The sequence below is a fragment of the Antechinus flavipes genome, chromosome 2, assembly GCF_016432865.1.
Source record: "Antechinus flavipes isolate AdamAnt ecotype Samford, QLD, Australia chromosome 2, AdamAnt_v2, whole genome shotgun sequence".
Classification (NCBI taxonomy): Eukaryota; Metazoa; Chordata; class Mammalia; order Dasyuromorphia; family Dasyuridae; genus Antechinus; species Antechinus flavipes.
The window spans coordinates 246,429,220-246,439,902 of NC_067399.1; the positions used below are offsets into that span (position 1 = coordinate 246,429,220).

Genomic DNA, 10,683 nt, shown 5'->3' on the forward strand with positions numbered 1-10,683 from the left:
AAATAAACAAAAGCAAGTAAATATAACATCTACTAAATAGAAAACAAAAGCAGGAATAATCAAAACATAACGGTACAAACATAAACCTGTGTCACACTCTCCCACTAATGTACATAATGTCCATGAAGAAAAAAGTGGAAATGCATAGAAACCTAGCAATGAAGAATATGCCTCTCCTTTGTCCAATGCAACTCATGACTCAGCACTGCAGGCTTGGATATCTTTGGCTCCTAAGACAATATTCATTGTACACCAACTGATTTCTTTCTCTCTCCATTCTCCTTCTGGACAAAGACATTTCTACTCACAGACCAGTGAAGCAGTGTTAAGCTCTTGTGGCTAATAGCAGCCTTAAACCTGAGGTCTGCCAAGCTTTCCACATCTGCTCCCTTGGATAGATTTGTTCATACTCACCAACTAGTATGTACTAGGTATAGGACTTGAAACGCAGATCTTCTGACCACCAAGGCCAACTTTCTATCCATTACACTTCATTTCCTTCCTCATATATGTATGTATTACACACATATACACATGACACATTCCCACCCCAAAAATTAATGTTATCCTAGGGGCAATTATTATTGCTTAGTTTATGAAAAGTACATCTGAGTCTGCATTGGCCTAGACCCCAGCACCATGTTGATCATACGGTCCTTTATTTCCAATTAATTTTAACCATTTTTTGTATATGTGGAAAAGGCAGGGGGTACAGTAATCATAAACCTCTGTATATGAGCCAAACATTTGTCAGATACAGAAATAATTGAAAGTCTGACTTTTTATTTCTGTTGCTGTTTCAGTGAAAAGCTTCCCTTACATACGTGGCAGGCTTCCATGGTCTGGAGAGGTCTGACCGGTACAGTGAAAGCAGTGTATGGACAAGTTTCTCCTGGTAGGCTTTAAACACCATGCACAGAAAAACTATACTCGAATACTGGCTGCTGCCAAAAACATCTCCCCCCTTCTAGATTTATAAAGTTTGCCCAACTTTCATTCTGCCACCCAGGAGGGAGCTTCACTCTGCTCGAGGAAAACACCTAGGATTTTTATTTCTCTGAAAAACAGATGAAGGCTTTGGCTTCAAGTCTGGAGGGAAAAAAAGTAAATTTAGTAGTGGTTTATTGCCCTAAGGAAAACATACTTCAGTTATGAAGTATTCCCTCTTGAAATCTTACTTGACATTTTGTAAAGAAAGAGTAACATTTTTAAGAAGTTGGCTAAGCTACCTAATACCCTTGCTCCAGAGCAAAGATTTTTTGAATGTTAATATGCGACTGGAGACACTCACCTTAATTGTATTTATCCTGGTCTTTAAAACATCTGCCTGTCCTGTCTAAGCCCCACACAAATCTCAGTAGCTGTGTTAAGTCTATAAGGTTGTGCTGAGGGCACACGAAACAAGGAGAAATGACTATGAATTGGGGAGCTTCTATTTCGGAATCCATAAAATGGCTTCAGGAAAGCCTCAGGAACCAAAATATGAGATCATAAAGGATTTAGTCAGTGACCATTCTTCCTTTGTCTTCCTTATAAAGTAGGAGGGGCATAGCTTCCAATTCTTAGCTTCTAAAAATCTGCTTGTATTGCTTGCCACATCCCTTTCTGCTGTTCACATTTGAGCTTTCTCCAAGTAGATATTTACAACATCCTAGAATACCAGATCTGGAAGAGACCTTTAGAGATCATCTAGTCTAATACTCTTTTTCTGCAGAGGAGGAAACAGAGGCACAGAAAGATTACAAGATTTACCAAAGATCACTCAGCTTTTAATAATAGGGACAAGATTAGAAGTCAGTTCTATTGATTCCTATTCTAATGTCTTTTCTATCATACCAACCTTCATCTTTACAGTGACCTTTCAACTGAAGAACCATTATCTGGGAAGAAGGCATGAACTCAAGTTTACTAATTCCAAGTTTTTCCTACTGAAACCTATTTCCTTTCCTCTTTAGCGTCTATAGCTAATTGCTTTAAAATGGTGCTTCTACCTTCTGAAAGGAGGTTTTCTTTTATTTGGAGGCAATCTACAAGGAAATTGATATACTTAATTATTATTATACATAGTTTTTTAAAAATTATTATTATACTTAGACTTTAGCAATGGATTCTTGGGACTCTCTGGAACTTTGCATCATCAAAAGCCCTAACTCAGTTTGACAGCCAATTAGTAAGTTCTGAATAAACACACCTACTATGTGCTAAGCACTGTTCTAGGAGATACAGAGAAAAGGAGGCGGGAAAAGAACATTTTTTGGCTTTTAGGGACCTCACAATGTGGGGTTCAGGGAGAGACAACATGCAAATAATTATATATATACAAGATAAGTTTGGAGATAAATAGCTGAGAGAAAGTACTAGCATTAAGACTAATCAGAAAATGGGGTCAGGAAAGGCTTATTGCAGAAAGTGGGATTTTAGCTAGGACTTAAAGGATAGGCAAACCAAGAAATAGATGTTAGATTGTTCTAAATTTGCTGGTTGGTTTCTTCTTTTACTTTTTAAGTTCTATTGCTATAGTATTGAGGCACCTGTTGACCCCTAGGAAATCTACCACCTACTTATGTTTGGGGCCCTATTCTGACCCCTATGTAGTGTAACTAGAGAGATAAAGCTGAGACTTTCTGTCCTCAGTGCTTGTCACTGGAAAGCAAACAAAGACCTACATTTGATGATAAAGTATCAGGCCTTGGTCCTTGGAGAGCATATTTCCTGGATTTCACTGGTATGTGTATGGGGTGAGGAGAAGGAGGGGTCAGAATGCAAAGTAAACATTAATTTCCTCATCTTTAAAAGGGGGAAAACTATTCAGAACTGCCAGGATATGTGTCTCTCTGTGTGTGTTTGTGTATGTGTGCCAGGGGGATGTTCTGAGTGAGGGCTTTAAGTTCCTTTTCCCAGATACCATGGCCAATTCTGAAAGCACTAGTCAACCTTGGACAGAATGCTGGCTAATTTGAATGAAAATATTTCTTAACTATCTGACCCAGACAAAGGCATTTCTAACTGTAGGACTCTTTGCTGAGGCATCAATACATCCCCATTGGAATCAGGAATGATAAATCTTTTTGGCTGGGTTGAGATGCTGTGGCAAAAGAAGGCAGGAATCTGTAAGGAAAAAATACATAGAAGGTCTAGGGAGCAATTATTCTTCAAACTCAGTAACTATCAAATCATAATCAAATCAATATCTGGAACACTGAAGTTTGCATCCCATCATTTAAATAGATTACACATAGGTATATATTAATTAATTTTATTTCTAAAATACTTCTCATGGGAAGCTCTCAAAGACCATTCACAGAAGGCTAAAGACTAAGTTTGAAGGCTGCTCACTTGGTTGAACCAATGCTTAATGGGCACCCCTGAGGTGAAATGGACTGTCCTGGTTCCCCAGAGGTCAGCTTTCTGGTCTCTATTAGAGAGTGTAAAAATGAGGACTTAAAACAACAGAACAGGCACATTCTAACTTGAGTTTGAGTTGTCCTGGATCAAAACAGAATAATAATAGCAGTAGCTTAAATTTATATAGCACTCTCAAGTTTACATTATCTTAATGTATACATTATCTTATGTGATCTTCACAACAACAGTGGGAGGTGCTATTATTATAGACATTTTACAGAAAATGAAACTGGGGCTGAGAAAAACAACATGATCAGGGTCTTCCAGCTAATGTTAAGATGGATCTCAATCCTTCATTCTATCCAAAGCACTGTGTTGTCCCTTCAAGACCTAGGCCTAGTTTGAAGGTAATTCCAGAAATACCTGGAAAAAAAACTCTATGTTTAGAAATAGTCATTCTGGGTATTCTGTTGCAAGCTCTAGTTTGTGGAGGAAAAAAATTTTTTAAATAGAAATTTGGTCAAAAACCAAATTTCAGACCTCTAAGGGGTGAAATTAATCTAAATTGCCTAGTGATGTGGAAGGAGCTGTGGATTTGTAGTCAGAGGAACAGGGTTTGAGGCCTGACTTTATATTTCAAATCTGTATCCTTGAATAAGTCACTCTGTTTATTTCAGTCTATTTCCTCATTTATAAAAATGGTAGTCATAATGATGCTGCGTAACCCACAGGTGTTTTTAAAGCTTAAATAAGGTAATGTTTGGGAAAGTACCATATATACATATATAAGCTATTCAAAATAATAATTTGTTGCCAATTATTATTAATAACAGTTCACCTCTATAGTAACTACCTTATAATTACAAAGTGTTTCCACTAATAAATAATAACCCTTCCAATTTTGTTTTCAAAGGTATTATTATAAAAATTCCAAATTTTTTTAGACCACTGACCTCTATTGTTCTAAGGGAACTACTTTTCTCTTGGTTCAGTTTGATGCAACAAGGGAACGGCAAATACTTGGAAGAATTTAAGTAGAGAATGCCTGAGATACTTCTGAAACACTCTCGTTGAGCACTTCCCAGAAATCTCTGCACCAGAAGTTATTTCATCCTTTACAATGTTATCAAACAGTAAGCACACTAAGCTGGAAAGAGAGAAAGAAGGTAGCATTGTTCATCCACTCTCTTCCAGCATGATTCTGATCTCTGACCATTGTTAATTTTTAACTTTTGATAGCATCTCTGAGGCAGGCATTTTACTTTACAGTGCCTACCCATTGTATCTCAGAGGCCCTCAAAAGAAGATGGGAGGTTACAAAAAGTTTTGAAACCACTTTTAAAAAAACCTATATGTTTAGAAATAAAGTCATTCTGAGTATCCTGTTACAAGCTCTAGTTTGTGGAGTAAAAAATTTTTTAAATAGAAAAAATAAGACCCAGGTATCATTAAAGCTCTGATGAATCTAGAGAAGTTTTATGACCTCTAACTTCAAACAAAGGACCGGAGATATTTTTAATGATCAGATGGTTATCTGGTTTGAATGCATTTAAATGTGTATTTTACAAGCCACTGGTCAAATCATATAAGTAACATAAACCCCAAAAGAAATTGCTAAGGTCAGAAATCAAACATTTTGCAAATCCACTGAATTTTATGGCTTGAAAATGAGCAAATCTTTATTCTCCCTTAGATAATGAATTTGGATGGAAGTCACAAATGTCATGGAGTAGATTCTTTTCAGTAGTCACAAAATATAGGCATAGAAATATATTGGTGAGACTTGAGTTCTAAAGGAAGTAATGCTATCTCTCCCCTTCTCTAACAAAGCCCCAAAGGCACGATAGGACCCCTTGCAGGTCTTTGTTCAAAGAAAGGGACTTTATTCCTTAGTGGTTGATAACCCTTTTCTCTTCTGACATTTTTATTAATAAAACACAGTGAATCTGCTAGTGCATTGGAGCCCTGGGGAGAACCAATCTCATGTTTCCTCAAACTTCATCAAGGCTTTGCTGTAAACTCGTTTCCCGCTCTTGCATTTGCATTAGAGCTAGATTTTCCGTTCTCTAACGAGGAATGGAATGTTGATACTGTGTGATTGTTTTATTTATTTTATACGTTTTCCTTGGAATGTTGTAGTCCTATCTTGGCTTGGCTTGTACTTGATTTACAGTAGTTATAAACATTCCAAGGTACACATGTAAGTTAAATGATACAATAACATTATACAGTTACAATTCTGTTGTAAATGTGCCATCAGTTTTAAAATTCAGTCCCCACTCCTCCAACTTCTCTACTCCTCCCTGCTAAGGAGGAGGTGATGACGGTGGCAGGAATAGACTTCATGGAAAGGGGGTGCAGTGCAGGGAATCTAGCCGCCCAAAGTTCCTTCCCATAAAGGAGTCTTTAAAAGATTCTGCTTAAGAGACCTAGAATAAGTCTCCTGTCTAAAACATATACATGGTTTCCTTTCTTTTGAAAATCACATTTGGCTTGTTGTATAATTATTCATCAAAAAAATATAGTGAAGACTAAGTAACCTTTAACAATCCAGAGACTGATATTGATTATGTCATTCTTCTCAGAGCCTGGTTTCTCTCCACACATTGGGACCAGTCACTTTCCACCAATGAGAGGATGATTTATTTTCCCTGAAACACTCTGCAATGGTGGAGGGAAAGTCTCCATGTGCAAAGCAGTTGCAGGAGCTTGATATTCCACTACTCTGTCCCCAGCTGGAGTACTCAGAAGTTTGACACAGAGAAACACCAAATGAGGGAAAGTTGTTTCTGACACATCTTCATGCTGAGAACACCTCACTCACTTCCAATCTCAAGACACGTGCATTATTCTTACCAGAACATATATATGATATGCTGCTATTTATATAAAACACAAATCCGGATTGGTTTTTTTTTCCTTTTCTTTGAATTTCTAACACTTTGCAAAGTGCCTGGAATATAGTAAGAGTTTAATAATTGCTTGCTGACTGACTGACAAACATTTTGCCAATTCCCCTCTCCACATCTGAGGTTCAGAATAAAGTTGATTTTTGTTTGGATAGGGATTGGACTAGAATCCCTTAGGTCCCTTTTAAGTGTAAGTTTCTAAAATAAAATCATTGTAGATTCCTTTTTTTTTCCTCCCCAGATTTCCTATTCTTTGCATTATATTTCCTTGTGTCTTTCCCCCCATTTTGCCAAGTGGTTCTAAGTAATACAAATTAATTCCTCAGATCACAGAATCATAGATTAGACATCACCTACTTCAACCACTTCATGAGGAAACTGAGGCTCAGAAAAGGCAAATGATTGGCCCAGGTCAGGCAGATACTAATTAGAAGCAGCAAAATTTGAAGTCAGACCTTTTCATTTTAATTCCAAATTTAGCACTTTCCCACTGTTTCATGCTAAATTCCCCACTGATCATTTGTTTTCATTCTATTGTGATAGGACCTGGAATCAGCCATGGTTTTGTTACTTTACTCTATACAACATAACATAGAAGAAGAAGACTTGGGTCCAAATTCCACACAACATGACTTGTGTGACCCTGGGAAAATAATTTAATCTCTTTAAATCTCAGTTCCCTCATCTGTGATATGGGAATTACAATAGTTATCTCTTCCACACTGCAACTTTCCCCATTATGTTTTGATATATTATGGATTATTATAAGAAATTAGATGAGAATTTTGGGGGAGTTTTGTGGAAGCCATAGACAACATGCAAAGGTCACCAGATGACAAAAAAAAAAGTTTAGAAACTCAGAAATGCATAAAATATACAAATAGTATTTTGTAACATCAATATATTTTTTCTTCTAATACCATCAATATACATACTTTTCAAGTACAAAGGGAAGGTCAAAAAATATGCATATTTTCCAGCTCACTCATTATTATATCCTTAAACCCCAGCAACGTGGAAGGGATAACTGTAACTGCATCACCCATCTCACAGTGTTACAGTGAAAAGAAAAATGAGATAACATATAAAAAGCACTTTATAATTTTAAAAGTGCCATATATATGTTAGTTATTTTTATGTTTAAAATTCCTGACCCTTAATAATATCCTAGGAAAGCTATGCTGCCTGGGAAATAGCTTTAATATGGTTTCCTCTTTCTTTGCTCCATTCTGAAAAGTCTTAAAGGGTTGTTGCCCTCCTGTCTAGTTCAGTTTATTGTTCATCTTGGAAGACTCTCACCTACTCCTTGGATTCCATTAAAATAGTTCCTGTTGGGAGCCATCCTTCTTTGATGGTGTTTTTCGTCTTATCTCTGATATACAGTTGATGTTCCAAGCCAATTTAAGCAATCTTGTGAAAGCAAATGGATGCAGACAGATAAGAAGTGACTAAGGGACAGTATTTCATATCAACACCTCTGTTTGACCTCAGTGCCTTGTAGCCTTTACTTTACTCATCAGTTCAGGTCAATGAACTTGCTATGGGGGTCTCTAAACAGACCCATCAATGTCCATGATTAGTACTTACTTAGCTTCTATAGAAACTATTTTCTTTCAATGACTAGAGGAATCCATCATTTAATTAATAAACATTTCCTGGAGACTAGATAGTTTCAAAGGCTTACCTTAAGGAACTCAAAAGACAGAAATAAATGTATGCATCATCTTTGATCTCATGGAACTTACTTTCTAATGGCCTTCTCTGGCCAGGGCTCTAAACTATGAGCTGGGGATACAAAACTAATATAAAAATGACCCCTGACCTCAGAGAATTTGCATTCTTGCATTTTTCTGGGAGTGGGTGATGAGATAGATACAAAATATAACAGGTATATATGGCGATTTTTTTTTTTTAGAGAAAAGCACATTGTTTTTATTTTGAATTATTATTTGCAAGTACACACACACAAAGTAGCTTTGAAAGTAGAGAAAAGGAACTCTTTTGTTTTTGCTTAGATTCTATGGGAAATAAAATAAGCAAATATATATTGCATATGTGACTACAATCTTCTCCTCCCAGTTCCACGTAACTTTAATCCAAGAAAATGACAGCATCATGATCTAATTGTAAGTGACATTTCTGTGAGAGATAACCTAAGTATGCCTGAGAATTTCATCTACTTCAATTGAAAATTCCTTCAGGAATTGCTCCTAATCTGTCACATAATGAGTGGTACAGAAACTTTTCTTATGGTATTTTAAATAATCACCAGTGAAATACATGACCAGAAAAGGAAGTGATCTGATCACATATATGATAAACTAAAGACAGCATTTTAATAAGAATTCAAATACCTATCATTTACAGATGAGGAAAGTGAGGCTTAAAGCATAAATAATGGTAATAATAATAATAATAATAACCAGCATTTATATGTCAGACCTTGTGTTGAATCCTTCACAAATATAATCTTATTTGATCCACATAAGAACTGTGGAAGGTAGGTACTAATGTTAACCCTATTTTACAACTGAGGAAATTGAAGCAGACAGCAGTTTAAGTGATTCACTCAGTCACACCCTAGGAAGTATCTGAGACTGGATCTGAAACTCAAGCCTTTTTCACTCCAGGCCTAGAACAAAATCTACTCTGCTATCTTGCTACCTATAAATAGAAGAGCTGAGTTTTGAACATAGGTTCTCTTAGGAGCAGAGGAGGAGAAGGAACATTTTTCATTTCTCTATGCCTCAGTTTCCTCAATCTGTTAAAAGAAAGGGATTGGAACTATTTGGTCCCTTCTAGCCCCAAGTCCTACAAAATTCTGAGATGGGGGCATAAATCACATTTTGCAAAGGGTAATAGGATAAGGGCAAAGACAGATCTCAATAAAGTGTCCTGAAAGATGGCAGAAATGGGGATTAGGGAATACTGACAGACTGAGGGAGGAAACTGTTGGGGGGAGGCACCTAAGGGGCAGTGAGTGATGGAGTGCCTAAGAAGCAGCACAGCAAATAAAGCACCTTTTCATCATTTCTTAAAAAGTGCAAGAAATTTTTTAGAGTTCAAGACAACCAGGCTTTTATTCATCAAAAGAAATCTTCCCACTTTAAACCTTCAAACTGATAGTTTTTCATTTTTTTTTTGTTTTTTGAAGCTTGTCATATCTTAGTATGCTTATTAAGCCTAGTTTTCCTTGTTGTAATATTAAAATTTTCTATGATGAAGTGTAATTCTCCCAGGGAGCCCTGATAATGCTGGTGAGGCCCCTCTACCTCAGATGAGGGTTTAAACATGGGCTTTGCTTTTTTCTCTCTATGAATGGAGATCAAGGTAAAATTTGAAAGCTGGGCATCTCAGTCTTGGGCTTCTCAGAGACTTTATGAAAAGAAAAATATGTCAAAAGAATTTGAAATCTTTTCATAAGATTTAGAACTAGAAGGGATCACTTAGTGGTTCATAATCTGTAGGTTACTGCAAGGGTTTCCTGAATTCCTATACACTCTACTCACTGACATTTTGTCACTATGTACTTTCTCATTCTGTAGATATTAATTGTGTAGCTACCAAAATATTGCTGAAATATTTTGATTCTGAGTGGTTTTCCTTCTTAGGAAAAGCTGAGAAGCATTAGTCTTTACTTACACTCTCATTTTACAGTCAAGAGAACTGCCATATCTTTATTTCACAACTATACTTTGGTGGTTTCAGAAACATTTGATGTTGCCTCAGCCCTCTATATATTTACAGTACTGTTAGGGAGAAAGAATTAACCCACGGGTTAAAAATTCTAGAATGGGAGGTCAGAGAAAGAAGAAATATCTATGAGCTGCAGTAGTTATAGAGGGCTGTCCTTTACCTGAAACCAGACCACTTTTGGAGTCCTGTGTTCAGTTTTTAGAAAGGACAAGGATAAACCAGAACATAGTGAATTGAAGATTACAAAGATGGTGGGAAACCTGGAGAACACCCCATGAAAGGATCAATTATAGGACCTGGGAAGGTTTCATTTGAAGGAGAGAAAAGTTAGGGGGAAGGGTAATGGATATTTGGCTTCAAATATTTTCAAATATTTTTTATTATGAAAGAAGAATGAGGTTTGTTCTGCTTGGCCTATGTGCAGAACAAAGAGAATTGTGTAGAAATCTTAAGGAAACAAATTTCAGTTTAGTTTAAGAGGAAACCTACCACCCCCCAAAAAAAATTGTCTAAAAAAAAAAGAATGGGTTGAGTCAGGGAGTAGTGTGTTCCCCATTACTAGTGGTTTTCATATGGCAGCTAGAACATCATATGTTGAAAGTATTATAGAGAAGATTTCTCTTCCTAAGTAGGTTCGAGATGACCTCCAAGATTATTTCCATCTCTGGGATTCCATGAAGTCTTTATAGAAGAAGTACAACTAGATCTTGTCCTTGAAGAATGGAAGAGATGA

At 36.5% G+C, this 10,683-nt stretch overlaps 1 long non-coding RNA gene across 1 annotated transcript in view; it reads right to left on the reverse strand.

The window, feature by feature from the left end:
- The window catches only part of LOC127552465 (uncharacterized), a 29,612-nt gene extending 25,175 nt beyond the window's left edge, over positions 1-4,437 (reverse strand). The window contains exon 1 of the long non-coding RNA XR_007951397.1: positions 4,299-4,437. This is a non-coding gene — a long non-coding RNA (uncharacterized LOC127552465). The remainder of the gene's footprint in view (positions 1-4,298) is intronic.
- Positions 4,438-10,683: the final 6,246 nt, after the last annotated feature.